The sequence below is a fragment of the Ptychodera flava genome, chromosome 9, assembly GCF_041260155.1.
Source record: "Ptychodera flava strain L36383 chromosome 9, AS_Pfla_20210202, whole genome shotgun sequence".
In the NCBI taxonomy this organism is placed as follows: Eukaryota; Metazoa; Hemichordata; class Enteropneusta; family Ptychoderidae; genus Ptychodera; species Ptychodera flava.
This window is the reverse complement of record NC_091936.1, coordinates 11,453,802-11,469,471: the sequence shown is the minus strand read 5'-3', so window position 1 is coordinate 11,469,471 and position 15,670 is coordinate 11,453,802. Positions and strand designations below refer to the sequence as shown.

Below are 15,670 nucleotides of genomic sequence, written 5' to 3'. Positions count from 1 at the left end.
GCATTTTTGTGATATTTAGGGTCATTGACCTTTGACCCCAGTTGACATGTCGGCGAAATGGTTTGATCCCGTGCTTCGCACTGTGTACCAAAAAAAGCACTGTAGCCTTATTGGTTAGCCTAGAATTAGATATATGCATAATAATTAAAGGGACATTATTTGTATCTTTTGACTTTTTTTTCATTTTTCGATGACTGAAATCAACTGTCAAATCAATGGAAGACCTAAATTGTGACTATGGATGGCTTCAAGGATATGTAAAACCACATTCTTGCTCTTTACGGCAAGGTTCAATGTTGGTAAGGGTGTCAGCACGATTTGAACCAACCGCCATGATTGAACCCCTGCACATAACCAATATTACTACGCATACGTCAACCATCAAAGTACAGCTGGAACATAAAAGGCCTGTGACCTACATACTAACTTCAGCACAATGGATATCGAGGAGCACACGGTGCATAAACAAATGCACGTATCACAAACTACTGTCAAATAGTGAAACTAAGCAGGGCATTTGCTTTTAAGTTTCATTTTAGTATCGATGACACGGACTGTGGAACAAATGAAACCATAGACGCAATTGGTTCAATGGTAAAACTAAAACGATCGATGTCAGATTGCTGTGGTAATAGTGAAACAGGTACAATGTAATGCATTTCCTGTGCATTTGATCATTAGCAAAACTTCGTCAATTTTTAAGATTTTTAGGACATTTTCTTGTCAATACGTTGGTTCGTTTTACAAACACGACATGATCACTTGTTGAACCTGGAAACATCACACTCGGACTGAACACTGCACGGTGTGTAGCATCGGTGACATTGTGACACCGCGCCGGGCGAGTACTGTCATTGATACTGCTCGCGATTGGAGTCACCTCTCGACACACAAGATCTGTTTGAAAGTTGTTATTCTCTGTGCATCGTGTAATTATTTGTATCAGTTGAATCGCATTTCGAACCAAAAGTGAGTACATCACAGTTACAGTTGCCTAGACCCATTCGCTTACGGCCTCTGTGCCTCCGACCCACTCCCAAAAGTGGACTTTACGTAAGAAGCGCAGCTGAGCACATCATGTACCTACATGAGTAAAGCCCTCCGTACGGCCTCCACGCCCTATAACGCTGGGAACACACAGACCTGTACGCAGGGCTAATCGTGCACCCAGGCGAGGTGGGTGTGCTTGAAAACAAAACTCAATGCAAGTTTTGGATTAAAATGGGTTGTTTTTGGTGGAGAAAACTGCACGCCGCAACCGAGGTGCTGCCAGCGGTTTGGCACAGCCCTGCCACGCAGAGTTAGCTTTCACCCAACAATGTACCGGTACATAATGTAAGTGTCAGTCGCCAAAGTACCGGTACATTGCTCAATTTCGCAATCACCTCGACAATAACATGACTGTCTACTGAAGTTAAATATCCCGTCATTTTACTCTGTTTTCACATTTCTATGCACAAAGGCTTTGGGCAAGTCTACATATGCATATGGAGGAACAAACGAGATGAAAAAGATCCGCAATTATAGACCTTGTCGTTGTCAGCTGGTACTGGTAGGCATTTGAAATGCCCATTCTAAAATGTGCTCTGTAGCAGTAAAGAATGGTGTATCTAAGAGCAGGATTGGCCGTCAAGATCTCCATCAAAACTGACCGTCAAAATGTAACTGAGCAAACTGGATTAGTAATAGGGAATCCCGAAACTGCAATACTGCACTTTTGACTTTCACTTCGTGTGGTTTATTTTTTTTACACGCGGATGCTTACAGTGGCCCAGATAGCAGTTTGCAGTGTGGTTACTGATCGCAGGTCAACCTGCCAACTCTGAGGTTAACAGTAACCTCCATAAACCTCAGACCCAAGGGTTTTTTTAAAGGTGTACGCAAATGGGATGGAAGTTGTCTGTGGTCGGCTACTGCTTGTTTGCAACAATATGAGGTCAAAGATGCAAATAATGTCCCTTTAATAAGGTATGAGATAGTTAACCATTAGGTGCTGTAACCTACCAAATATGAACTATCTGGCCCTTTAAGTTATCTGCTAATTCACATTTTTGTGTGATATTTAAGGCCAATGACCTTTGACCTCAGTTGACATGGTGGCGAAATGTTTTGACACCATGCTTCGCAATGTGTACCAAAAATTAGCACTCTAGCCTTATTTGCTCTAAAAATTGAGGTAATAAAACTGTGTCACTGCATCATTTTTCCAATATGAATACGATGAGAAAGTAAATTTTTATTTTTTGTGGCCCTTATACAAGGAAGTCTACGGAGAACTGTCTTATACATAGGAGTCTATGGAGAACTGCCTGATAAATGGAAGTCTATGGAGAGTAAAACTAAAGAGTCCTCTAACACGGCCAAATTTAATTCCATTGTGAAACAAATTAATTGACGTGCATCTGTATGGGGTAGGGTAATATCCTTGTGCAAAGTTTGAAAGAAATTGACCATGGCATGTCTGAGATATCTGTGTGAACGGACGGACGCATGACATTACAAGATCTAAAATGAATTAAAGTCTATAGACTAAAATTCATTTGTCAATAATAATAGTGGCCATTACTCATGTACAGGCTTTCTTAAGAAACTTATGATTGAAGCTTTTGTAAGGTATCAATAGTAGAACAAGAAAATGGAGTTGAGACATGTAAGAAAAATACTGAGAAAATAGCAAAAAGTTGGCATTGCTTGGGCTTGAAGACTAATATGCCTTCAAGTCTGCTTCAGGGAGCAGAACAAGAAACTGGTTTATGCTACGTAGAGAAAAAAAAATACAGCCAAGGGCATGCAGTGTGATGCTCTCATCAACAAAAAAGGTATTATATGAAAGGTATTAGCTGTTCAAAATCCCGATAATCCTCACTAGAAACCAAGTCAAAAGTGCTACAATGTTAGCAGAGATTAGGTAGCTTTTGAATTTTAAATTGTTACAGTTGAATCTGAACACCAAAATACCCTGAAACTTGGCTGAGCACTTAGCAATATGCAGCAGAGTTCCCTAAACCAAAGTCTGTTTTACTGCTTCAGAGTTTTAGACAACTCAGCAGGTAGCCCTACTGAGTCAACTGATAAGCGGCTGTTGCTATAAACCATTTACCACTTACACAGTCCAAACACAGTTGAGCATTGGATGATGTATTCTCAAAGTAACCACAAATTATTGTTTTACTCACAGTATTTACTTCCCCCTTCAAAAATTCTTCCATTTACATTTGTAATATTGCCAGTCAAAAATGGTTTGACCAACATAAATAGATCAGTTTACTCAGAGGGGCTGCCTACTGAGTTGTATCAGACTTCCCCACCCACACACTAGACTTTGTTTTGGCAAATGTCTTGGTATAAAGCTGAATGCTCTGCCAAGTTGCTAAGTAATTACTAACTTTGGTGTTCAGATAACAAGGGCAAATGCTGCAAGCCGCGGAGTTCAGATAGAACACAATCTTTCAACTTGCTGGTGAAATTTTTTGCATCGAAAGCTGAAGCTTTAGAGTAATTTTAAAGTGTATTTTTAAAAATAGCGTCATGGACACTGTTCCCACATTTGTTTTGAACATTTTTTCACGAGTGTTATGAATTAGAAATGTAAGATGCGAATAGCAAACAAGATCTTGAATGAAAATTCATGAAAATTATGTACATTTGCCATTATGTTATTGTGTAACTTTATAATTTATATAAATTTCACTACAATTTTGACAAATCCTACTGAGATCACCCCTAGGTCCACATTACCAAGTTTTAAATGAATTGGACTTGCACTTTCAGAGAAAAAGACTTTTACCAAAATCAAGAAAAAACCATTTCACCATAATTTCAGGCAATCTGACTGATATCACACCTGGGAACCTCTATACCTAGCTTCAAATGAACTGGACTTGTGGTTTAAGGGAAAACAATTTTTTGACCAAAAGTGGCAAAAAATTGCCTCAAAAACACAATTATGTAAATTTCACAACAATGTTGACAAATCAGACTGAGATCACCCCTATGAACTGTGATACCACCATTTCAAATGAATTGGAATTTGGACTTGCGGTTTCAGAGAAAAAAGGCTTTTTTACCAAAAAACAGGGAAAATTGAGCAAAAATTACAATTATACAAATTTCAACAACATTTCCTCTTATCTGACTGACATTATCTTTAGATACCTCCATAGCAAGTTTTAAATGAATAAGACTTTTGGCTTGGGGCCTGAGATGAGCAACTGATAAACAGTGTGACCATACAGTACTGAACATCACACCAGGCCTACATATACACATTTAATTAACCCTACATGGTGTTTTATACACATAACTTTTAGTTGTTTTAATTACATGATGAAACTCCAGTGAGATAGAAATATTATTTATGTGTCGCTGTAGTTGTCACTACTATTTATACACAACAATGACATAAAATTATACCTTTTAACAAACATGTGTTATTCCAAAAATTTTGATCTAACAAAATCATGCGAGTTTTTGAAAGATATCACTTTACCTTCATTTCATTGTACTCATTAATTAACACAATCAAATTAAACATTTATACATACCTTAATTCTGAACGGAGTATTGGGATGACAAATTGTAATAACCGGATGATAACTACACTGGATTCAGACAAGGAGACATCATCCAATACAGTATCTACACTGTCAACCTGCACAGGAAAGGTTGCGAATAGCCTTCCGAGAACAAAGCAAAATCAGTGAGAATGTACTGGCCTAAGTGGGTAGCTGTAAATTTCACAACAATTTTGACAAATCAGACTGAGATCACCCCTATGAACTGTGATACCACATTTCAAATGAATTGGAATTTGGACTTGCGGTTTCAGAGAAAAAAGGCTTTTTTACCAAAAAACAGGAAAATTGAGCAAAAATTACAATTATCCAAATTTCAACAATATTTCCTCTTATCTGACTGACATTATCTTTAGATACCTCCATAGCAAGTTTTTAATGAATGGGACTTTTGGCTTGGGGCCTGAGATGAGCAACTGATAAACAGTGTGACCATACAGTACTGAACATCACACCAGGCCTACATATACACATTTAATTAACCCTACATGGTGTTTTTATACACATAACTGTTAGTTGTTTAATTACATGATGAAACTCCAGTGAGATAGAAATATTATTTATGTGTCGCTGTAGTTGTCACTACTATTTATACACAACAATGACATAAAATTATACCTTTTAACAAACATGTGTTATTCCAAAAAATTTTGATCTAACAAAATCATGTGATTTTTTGAAAGATATCACTTTACCTTCATTTCATTGTACTCATTAATTAAACAATCAAATTAAACATTTATACATACCTTAATTCTGAACGGAGTATTGGGATGACAAATTGTAATAACCGGATGATAACTACACTGGATTCAGACAAGGAGACATCATCCAATACAGTATCTACACTGTCAACCTGCACTGGAAAGCTTGCGAATAGCCTTCCCGAGAACAAAGCAAAATCAGTGAGAATGTACTGGCCTAAGTGGGTAGCTGTAAATTTCACAACAATTTTGACAAATCAGACTGAGATCACCCCTATGAACTGTGATACCACATTTCAAATGAATTGGAATTTGGACTTGCGGTTTCAGAGAAAAAAGGCTTTTTTACCAAAAAACAGGGAAAATTGAGCAAAAATTACAATTATCCAAATTTCAACAACATTTCCTCTTATCGGACTGACATTATCTTTAGATACCTATATAGCAAGTTTTAAATGAATGGTACTTTTGGCTTGGGGCCTAAGATGAGCAACTGATAAACAGTGTAACTTGCCAATTTATGCATGAACAAATGGCTCTGACTTTTTGCCTGATGAATGGAACAATACCTATCTAAAAAATCAAGTCTCACTTAACCGATAATGTTGATAAAACAAAATAAATCACTGCATGAGTAAAGCAAATACTGTACTACAATCACTCCAACTATCCTGTACTTTGAATGTACAGTCATGGTCTCTTATCTACACTTATTGACATAACTATAGATCTACATGCACACTACAATCACTCCACTATCCCATATTTTGAATGTGCAGTTATGGTCTCTCATCTATACTTATTGAAATAACTATCTACATGCACACTACAATCTATCCAAATATCTAATATTTTGAATGTGCAGTCATGGTCTCTCATCTACACATTGATTTAACTATCCACATACACTCTACAATCCATCCAACTATCTGATATTTTGAATGTACAGTCATGGTCCCTCATCTAAACTTATTGACATAACTACATGTATCTACATGCACACGACAATCACTCCACTATCCCATATTTTGAATGTACAGTCATGGTCTCTCATCTACACTTATTGAAAAGTATCTACATGCACACTACAATCAATCTAACTATCCAATATTTTGAATGTACAGTCATGGTCTCTCATCTACACTTATTGACATAACTATCTACATGCACACTACAATCACTCCACCATCCCATATTTTGAATGTGCAGTCATGGTCTCTCAACTACACTTATGAGACATAACTATCTACATACACACTACAATCTAACCAACTATCTAATAGCTATCTAATATTGTGAATGTACAGTCATGGTCCCTCATCTACACTTATTGACATAACTGTCTACATGCACACAACAATCACTCCACTATCCCATATTTTGAATGAACAGTCATGGTCTCTCATCTACACTTATTAAATAACTATCTACATGCACACGACAATCACTCCACTATCCCATATTTTGAATTTACAGCCATGGTCTCTCATCTACACTTATTGACATAACTATCTACATACACACTACAATCTATCCAACTATCTAATATTTTGAAAGTACAGTCATGGTCCCTTATATAAACTTATTGACATAACTGTCTACATCACACAACAATCAGACTATCCCATATTTTGAATGTACAGTCATTGTCTCTCATCTACACTTATTAAATAACTATCTACATGCACACTACAATCATTCCACAATCAGATATTTTGCATGTGCTGATATGGACTCATCTACACTTATTGAAATAACTATCGACATACACGCTACAATCTCTCCACTATCCCATATTTTGAATGTACAGTCATGGTCTCTCATCTACAATTATTGACAAAACTATATACATACAAACTACCGGTACATCACTCCAACGTTCCCATATTTTGTATGTACAGTCATGGTCTCTCATCTACACTTATTGACACAACTATCTACATCTACACAACAATCACTCCACTACCCATATTTGAATGTACAGTAATGGTCTCTCAACTACACTTATTGACATAACTATCTACATGCACACAACAATCACTCCACTATCCAATATTTTAAATGTGCAGTCATGGTCTCTCATCTACACTTATTGACATAACTATCTACATGCACACAACAATCACTCCATAATCCAATAGTTTGAATGTGCAGTCATGGTCTCTCCATCTACACTTATTGACATAATTATCCACCTACACACGACAATCACTCCGACTATCCCATAGTTAGAATGTGCAGTCATGGTCCCTCATCTACACTTATTGACATAACTATCAACATACTGGCTACAATCTATCCAACTATCTAATATTTTGAATGTACAGTCACGGTCTCTCATCTAGTAGATCTACACTTATTGACATGACTATCCACATGCACGTTACAATCTATCCAACTATCTAATATTTTGAATGTACAGTCATGGTCCTTATCTAAACTTATTGAAATAACTGTCTACATGCACACAACAATCACTCGGCTATCCCATATTTTGAATGTACAGTCATGGTCTCTCATCTACACTTATTGACATAACTATCTACATGCACACAACAATCACTCCACTATCCAATATTTTGAATGTGCAGTCATGGTCTCTCATCTACACTTATTGACATAACTATCTACATGCACCCAACAATCACTCCATAATCCAATAGTTTGAATGTGCAGTCATGGTCTCTCCATCTACACTTATTGACATAATTATCCACCTACACACGACAATCACTCCAACTATCCCATAGTTAGAATGTGCAGTCATGGTCCCTCATCTACACTTATTGACATAACTATCCACATACTGGCTACAATCTATCCAACTATCGAATATTTTGAATGTACAGTCACGGTCTCTCATCTAGTAGATCTACATTTATTGACAGGACTATCCACATGCACGTTACAATCTATCCAACTATCTAATATTTTGAATGTACAGTCATGGTCCCTTATCTAAACTTATTGAAATAACTGTCTACATGCACACAACAATCACTCGGCTATCCCATATTTTGAATGTACAGTCATGGTCTCTCATCTACACTTATTGACCTAACTATCTACATGCACACAACAATCACTCCACTATCCCATATTTGAATGTACAGTCATGGTCTCTCATCTACACTTATTGACATAACTATCTACATGCACACGAAAATCACTCCACTATCCCATATTTTAAATGTGCAGTCATGGTCTCTCATCTACACTTATTGACATAACTATCTACATGCACACGACAATCACTCCACTATCCCATATTTTGAATGTGCAGTCATGGTCTCTCATCTACACTTATTGACATAACTATCTACATGCACACAACAATCACTCCACTATCCAATATTTTGAATGTGCAGTCATGGTCTCTCATCTACACTTATTGACATAACTATCTACATGCACCCAACAATCACTCCATAATCCAATAGTTTGAATGTGCAGTCATGGTCTCTCCATCTACACTTATTGACATAATTATCCACCTACACACGACAATCACTCCAACTATCCATAGTTAGAATGTGCAGTCATGGCCCTCATCTACACTTATTGACATAACTATCCACATACTGGCTACAATCTATCCAACTATCGAATATTTTGAATGTACAGTCACGGTCTCTCATCTAGTAGATCTACATTTATTGACAGGACTATCCACATGCACGTTACAATCTATCCAACTATCTAATATTTTGAATGTACAGTCATGGTCCCTTATCTAAACTTATTGAAATAACTGTCTACATGCACACAACAATCACTCAACTATCCCATATTTTGAATGTGCAGTCATGGTCTCCCAACTACACTTATGAGATATAACTATCTACATACACACTATAATTTATCCAACTATCTTATATTTTGAATGTACAGTCATGGTCCCTCATCTACACTTATTGACATAACTGTCTACATGCACACAACAATCACTCCACTATCCAATATTTTGAATGTGCAGTCATGGTCTCTCATCTACACTTATTGACATAACCATCTACATGCACACAACAATCACTCCACTATCCAATATTTTGAATGTGCAGTCATGGTCTCTCATCTACACTTATTGACATAACTATCTACATGCACCCAACAATCACTCCATAATCCAATAGTTTGAATGTGCAGTCATGGTCTCTCCATCTACACTTATTGACATAATTATCCACCTACACACGACAATCACTCCAACTATCCCATAGTTAGAATGTGCAGTCATGGTCCCTCATCTACACTTATTGACATAACTATCCACATACTGGCTACAATCTATCCAACTATCGAATATTTTGAATGTACAGTCACGGTCTCTCATCTAGTAGATCTACATTTATTGACAGGACTATCCACATGCACGTTACAATCTATCCAACTATCTAATATTTTGAATGTACAGTCATGGTCCCTTATCTAAACTTATTGAAATAACTGTCTACATGCACACAACAATCACTCCACTATCCCATATTTTGAATGTGCAGTCATGGTCTCCCAACTACACTTATGAGATATAACTATCTACATACACACTATAATTTATCCAACTATCTTATATTTTGAATGTACAGTCATGGTCCCTCATCTACACTTATTGACATAACTGTCTACATGCACCCAACAATCACTCCACTATCCCATATTTTGAATGAACAGTCATGGTCTCTCATCTACACTTATTAAATAACTATCTACATGCACACGACAATCACTCCACTATCCTATATTTTGAATTTACAGTCATGGTCTCTCACCTACACTTATTGACATAACTATCTACATACACACTACAATCTATCCAACTATCTAATATTTTGAAAGTACAGTCATGGTCTCTCATCTACACTTAATGACATAACTATCTACATGCACACTACAATCACTCAACCATCCCATACTTTGAATGTGCAGTCATGGTCTCTCAACTACACTTATGAGACATAGCTATCTACATACACACTATAATCTATCCAACTATCTAATATTTTGAATGTGCAGTCATGGTCCCTCATCTACACTTATTGACATAACTGTCTACATGCACACAACAATCACTCCACTATCCCATATTTTGAATGAACAGTCATGGTTTCCATCTACACTAATTAAATAACTATCTACATGCACACGACAATCACTCCACTATCCCATATTTTGAATTTACAGTCATGGTCTCTCATCTACACTTATTGATACAACTATCTACATACACACTATAATCTATCCAACTATCTAATATTTTGAAAGTACAGTCATGGTCCCTTATCTAAACTTATGACATAACTGTCTACATCACACAACAATCAGACTATACCATATTTTGAATGTACAGTCATTGTCTCTCATCTACACTTATTAAATAACTATCTACATGCACACTACAATCATTCCACTATCAGATATTTGCATGTGCTGATATGCACTCATCTACACTTATGAAATAACTATCCACCTACATACTACAATCTTTCCACTATCCCATATTTTGAATGTACAGTCATGGTCTCTCATCTACAATTATTGAAAAAACTATATACATACACACTACCGGTACATCACTCCAACAATCCCATATTTTGTATGTACAGTCATGGTCTCTCATCTACACTTATTGACACAACTATCTACACCTACACAACAATCACTCCACTATCCCATATTTTGAATGTACAGTAATGGTCTCTCATCTACACTTATTGACATAACTATCTACATGCATACAACAATCACTCCATAATCCAATATTTTGAATGTGCAGTCATGGTCTCTCCATCTACACTTATTGACATAATTATCCACCTACACACGACAATCACTCCAACTACCCCATAGTTTGAATGTGCAGTCATGGTCCCTCATCTACACTTATTGACATAACTATCCACATACTGGCTACAATCTATCCAACTATCTAATATTTTGAATGTACAGTCACAGTCTCTCATCTAGTAGATCTACACTTATTGACATGACTATCCACATGCACGTTACAATCTATCCAATTATCTAATATTTTGAATGTACAGTCATGGTCTCTCATCTACAATTATTGACAAAACTATATACATACACACTACCGGTACATCACTCCAACGTTCCCATATTTGTATGTACAGTCATGGTCTCTCATCTACACTTATTGACACAACTATCTACATCTTCACAACAATCACTCCACTATCCCATATTTTGAATGTTCAGTAATGGTCTCTCAACTACACTTATTGACACAACTATCTTCATGCACTAAACAATCACTTCACTATCCCATATTTTAAATGTACAGTATCTACACTTATTGACATAACTATCTACTGCACACAACAATCACTCCACTATCTAATATTTTGAATGTACAGTCATGTCTCTCATCTACACTTATTGACACAACAATCATCCCACTATCCAATATTTTGAATGTGCAGTCATGGTCTCTCATCTACACTTATTGACATAACTATATTTACGCACACAACAATCACTTCACTATCCATTTTTAAATGTCAAGTAATGGTCTCTCAACTACACTTATTGACATAACTATCTACATGTACACAACAATCGCTCCATTATCCCATATTTTGAATGTACAGTCATGGTCTCTCATCTACACTTATTGACAATAACTATCCACATACTCATGACAATCACCCCAACTATACCATAGTTTGAATGTGCAGTCATGGTCCTCATCTACACTCATTGACATAACTATCCATATACACGCTACAATCTATCCAACTAACTAATATTTGGAACATACAGTCATGGTCTCTCATCTACACTTATTGACATGACTATCCACATGCACGTTACAATCTATCCAACTATCTCATATTTTGAATGTACAGTCATGGTCCCTTATCTAAACTTATTGACATAACTGTCTACATGTACACAACAATCAATCTAACTATCCAATATTTAGAATGTACAGTCATGGTCTCTCATCTACACTTATTAAATAACTATCTATATGCACACTACAATCACTCCACTATCGGATATTTTGCATGTGCTGATATGGTCTCTCATCTACACTTATTGAAAGAACTATCCACATACACACTACAATCTCTCCACTATCCCATATTTTGAATGTACAGTCATGGTCTCTCATCTACACTTATTGACACAACTATCTACATGCACACAACAATCACTCCACTATCCATATTTTGAATGTACAGTAATTGTCTCTCATCTAAACTTATTGAAATAACTATCTACATGCACACGACAATCTCTCCACTATCCCATATTTGAATTTACAGTAATGGTCCCTAAACTACATTTATTGACAAAACTACAATCTCTCAAACTATCCAATAATTTGAATGTACAGTAATGGTCTCTCAACTACATTTATTGACATAACTATCTGCATGCACACAACAATCACTCCACTATCCCATTTTAAATGTACAGTAATGGTCTCTCCATCTACACTTATGAGACATAACTATCAACCTGCACACAACAATCACTCCACTATCCCATATTTTGAATGTACAGTAATGGTCTCTCATCTACACTTATCGACATAACTATCTACATGCACACAACAATCACTCCACTATCCCATATTTTGAATGTACAGTCATGGTCTCTCATCTACACTTATTGACATGACTATCCACATGCACACGACAATCACTCCACTATCCCATATTTTGAATATGCAGTCATGGTCTCTCATATATGCACTTATTGACACAACTATCTAAATGAACACTACAATCTCTCCAGCTGTCCTGTATTTTGAATTTGCAGTCATGGTTATAGGATATCAACTCAAGCCTTCACAAATCTGACCATCTGTAAAATGTTTATTGTGTGAGTAAAATGTGTGTATCCACATAGAACAACACACCAGGCCTACACAAATGTAATTTTCTAGATACATGTTTACTGTGTGAATCAAGATGTGTGTCCACATAGGACATCACACCTGGCCAACACAAAAGGAAGTGTACATGTTTACAGTGCGAGTCAAAATGTGTGACCACAAAGGACATCACACCAAGCCTACACACAAATGTAGTTATATCTATATGTTTATAATGTTAGTAAAGGGGTGTCCACATAGGAAGTCACACCACGCCTACACAACATCAATTATGGTAACTGTGTAATCAAGATGTGTGTCTACATAGGAAATCACACCTAGCCTACAACATTAACTATTTTTACATGTTTATTAATTGTGTGAGTCAAGATGTGTGTCCACATAGGACATCACACCTGGCCTACACAGCATTATATTAAGTATCTATACATGTTTATTATGTGAGTAAAGATGTGTTTCAACATAGGACGTCACACCTGGCCTACACAATATTATTTATTATCTGTACATGTATACTGTGTTATCAAGATGTGTATCCACATAGGACATCACACCTGGCCTACACAAATCTAATTTAATCTCTACATGTTTAATGTGAGGGTCAAGATGTGTGGCCAACAGGACATCACACTTAACCTTCACAACATTAATTATCTTTCATGTTTATTGTGTAATCAAGATGTGTGTCCACATTGGACATCACACCTGGCCTACACAATATTATTAATTATCTGAACATGTATACTGTGTAATCAAGATGTGTATCCACATAGGACATCACACCTGGCCTACGCAAATCTAATTTAATCTCTACATGTTTAATGTGGGGGTCAAAATGTGTGTCCACATAGGACATCACACCAGGCCTACACAAATCTCATTATCTCTATATGCTGTGTAAGTCAAGATGTGTGTGACCATACAGTACTGAACATCACACCAGGCCTACATACATATTCAATTAACCCTAAACCCTACATGGTGTTTTTATACATATAACTGTTAGTTGTTTAATTATATGAGGAAACTCCAGTGAGATAGAAATATTATTTATGTGTCGCTGTAGTTGTCACTACTATTATTCACAACAATGACATAAAATTATACCTTTTAACAAACATGTGTTATTCCAAAAAATTTTGATCTAACTAAATCATGCGAGTTTTTTAAGATATCACTTTACCTTCATTTCATTGTACTCATTAATTAACACAATCAAATTAAACATTTATACATACCTTAATTCTGAACGGAGTATCGGGATGACAAATTGTAATAACCGGATGATAACTACACTGGATTCAGACAAGGAGACATCATCCAATACAGTGTCTACACTGTCAACCTGCACAGGAAGGTTGCGAATAGCCTTCCGAGAAAAAAGCAAAATCAGTGAGAAAGTACTGGCCTAAGTGGGTAGCTGAATTAGCGTGGTTGGAAAAACAGAAACTGAATAGACTACAACATACACAGAATTATTCAAATTCACAACACATGTAATTCTATCAGATGTGAGATTGTCCAAATGAAGTTTCTGGTGACTGTAATTATCCCCATCCATATCGGGGAGATATCTCAGGTAAATATACAGCATTCATCACAACAATACTTCTCTATTAAACTTTGTACATTATTGGAGCCCTGGATGATATCATTCTATTCAGATTCTTCCAAAAAGGCTAGTGTGGTGCTTACATTTTGTCAGAGAATCCCAAGGAAACCAACTTATAACTCACATTGTTTCTGTACCCAGAAAACTGCACATTGGTGAACGGTCAGACACAGTGCTATTTTTTGGCAAAAGAAATGCCTTTCAGCCATGAAACAGATTTACAGCCACAGTAGCTATAACTTTGGTGATTTTCAGCATTTTTGTTCTGTATACCGGTATTTACTGAACTAGTTTATTGTTAAACGTATAAATCATGTAGAAATGTCCACTATATAGCTTATCAGCACAGCTCATATGTGTATAATGAACATTGTTATTGATAAATAAATTTTAGTCCGGACTAAAATTAAATGTAAACAGTAACAATGCATTCTACACACATACACTTTGAATTCACAAGCTGAACACTGTGTATTTGTATATCTTTTGTTTGCATTGAGGGTCCGCTTAATACACATTACAGTTAATAGGACCTGTGTCTTTAGTTTTTTTCCTTTGGCATTTGGTCATTGAACTGTCACAAGGTCTTCAGTGTTTTTACCTGCAAGATTATATAATGGTTTAGACCTGTGACATGCTCAATGGAGCCATTTTTCCCATGATTCAATTTTACAGGACGTTTAAGAAGCCCAGCAAAAGCATTCGTTTTTTATGATTTTACGGAAACCCTATGATTCAAAGTTGGTGGAAATGACTGTATTGGGTAACAGCCTCCCCTAGAGGACATTTAAAAAATACCGCCAATAAGACGGTGTCACTCCCATATGATCAGAGTTGTTGTATAATAACTGTGGCACTGGGTCACATAGCCCATGGTGAACTGCATTAAAAATCAGTCAATAGGATTCAGAGATGT

The 15,670-nt window shown here is 36.3% G+C and overlaps 1 long non-coding RNA gene across 2 annotated transcripts in view; it reads right to left on the bottom strand.

The window, feature by feature from the left end:
• The window catches only part of LOC139139996 (uncharacterized), a 34,636-nt gene extending 20,115 nt beyond the window's left edge, over positions 1-14,521 (bottom strand). For both annotated transcript variants that reach the window (XR_011553923.1, XR_011553924.1), the window contains exons 1-3: positions 14,381-14,521; positions 5,324-5,455; positions 4,545-4,676 (exon numbers count right to left, since the gene is read on the bottom strand). This is a non-coding gene — a long non-coding RNA (uncharacterized lncRNA). The remainder of the gene's footprint in view (positions 1-4,544; positions 4,677-5,323; positions 5,456-14,380) is intronic.
• Positions 14,522-15,670: the final 1,149 nt, after the last annotated feature.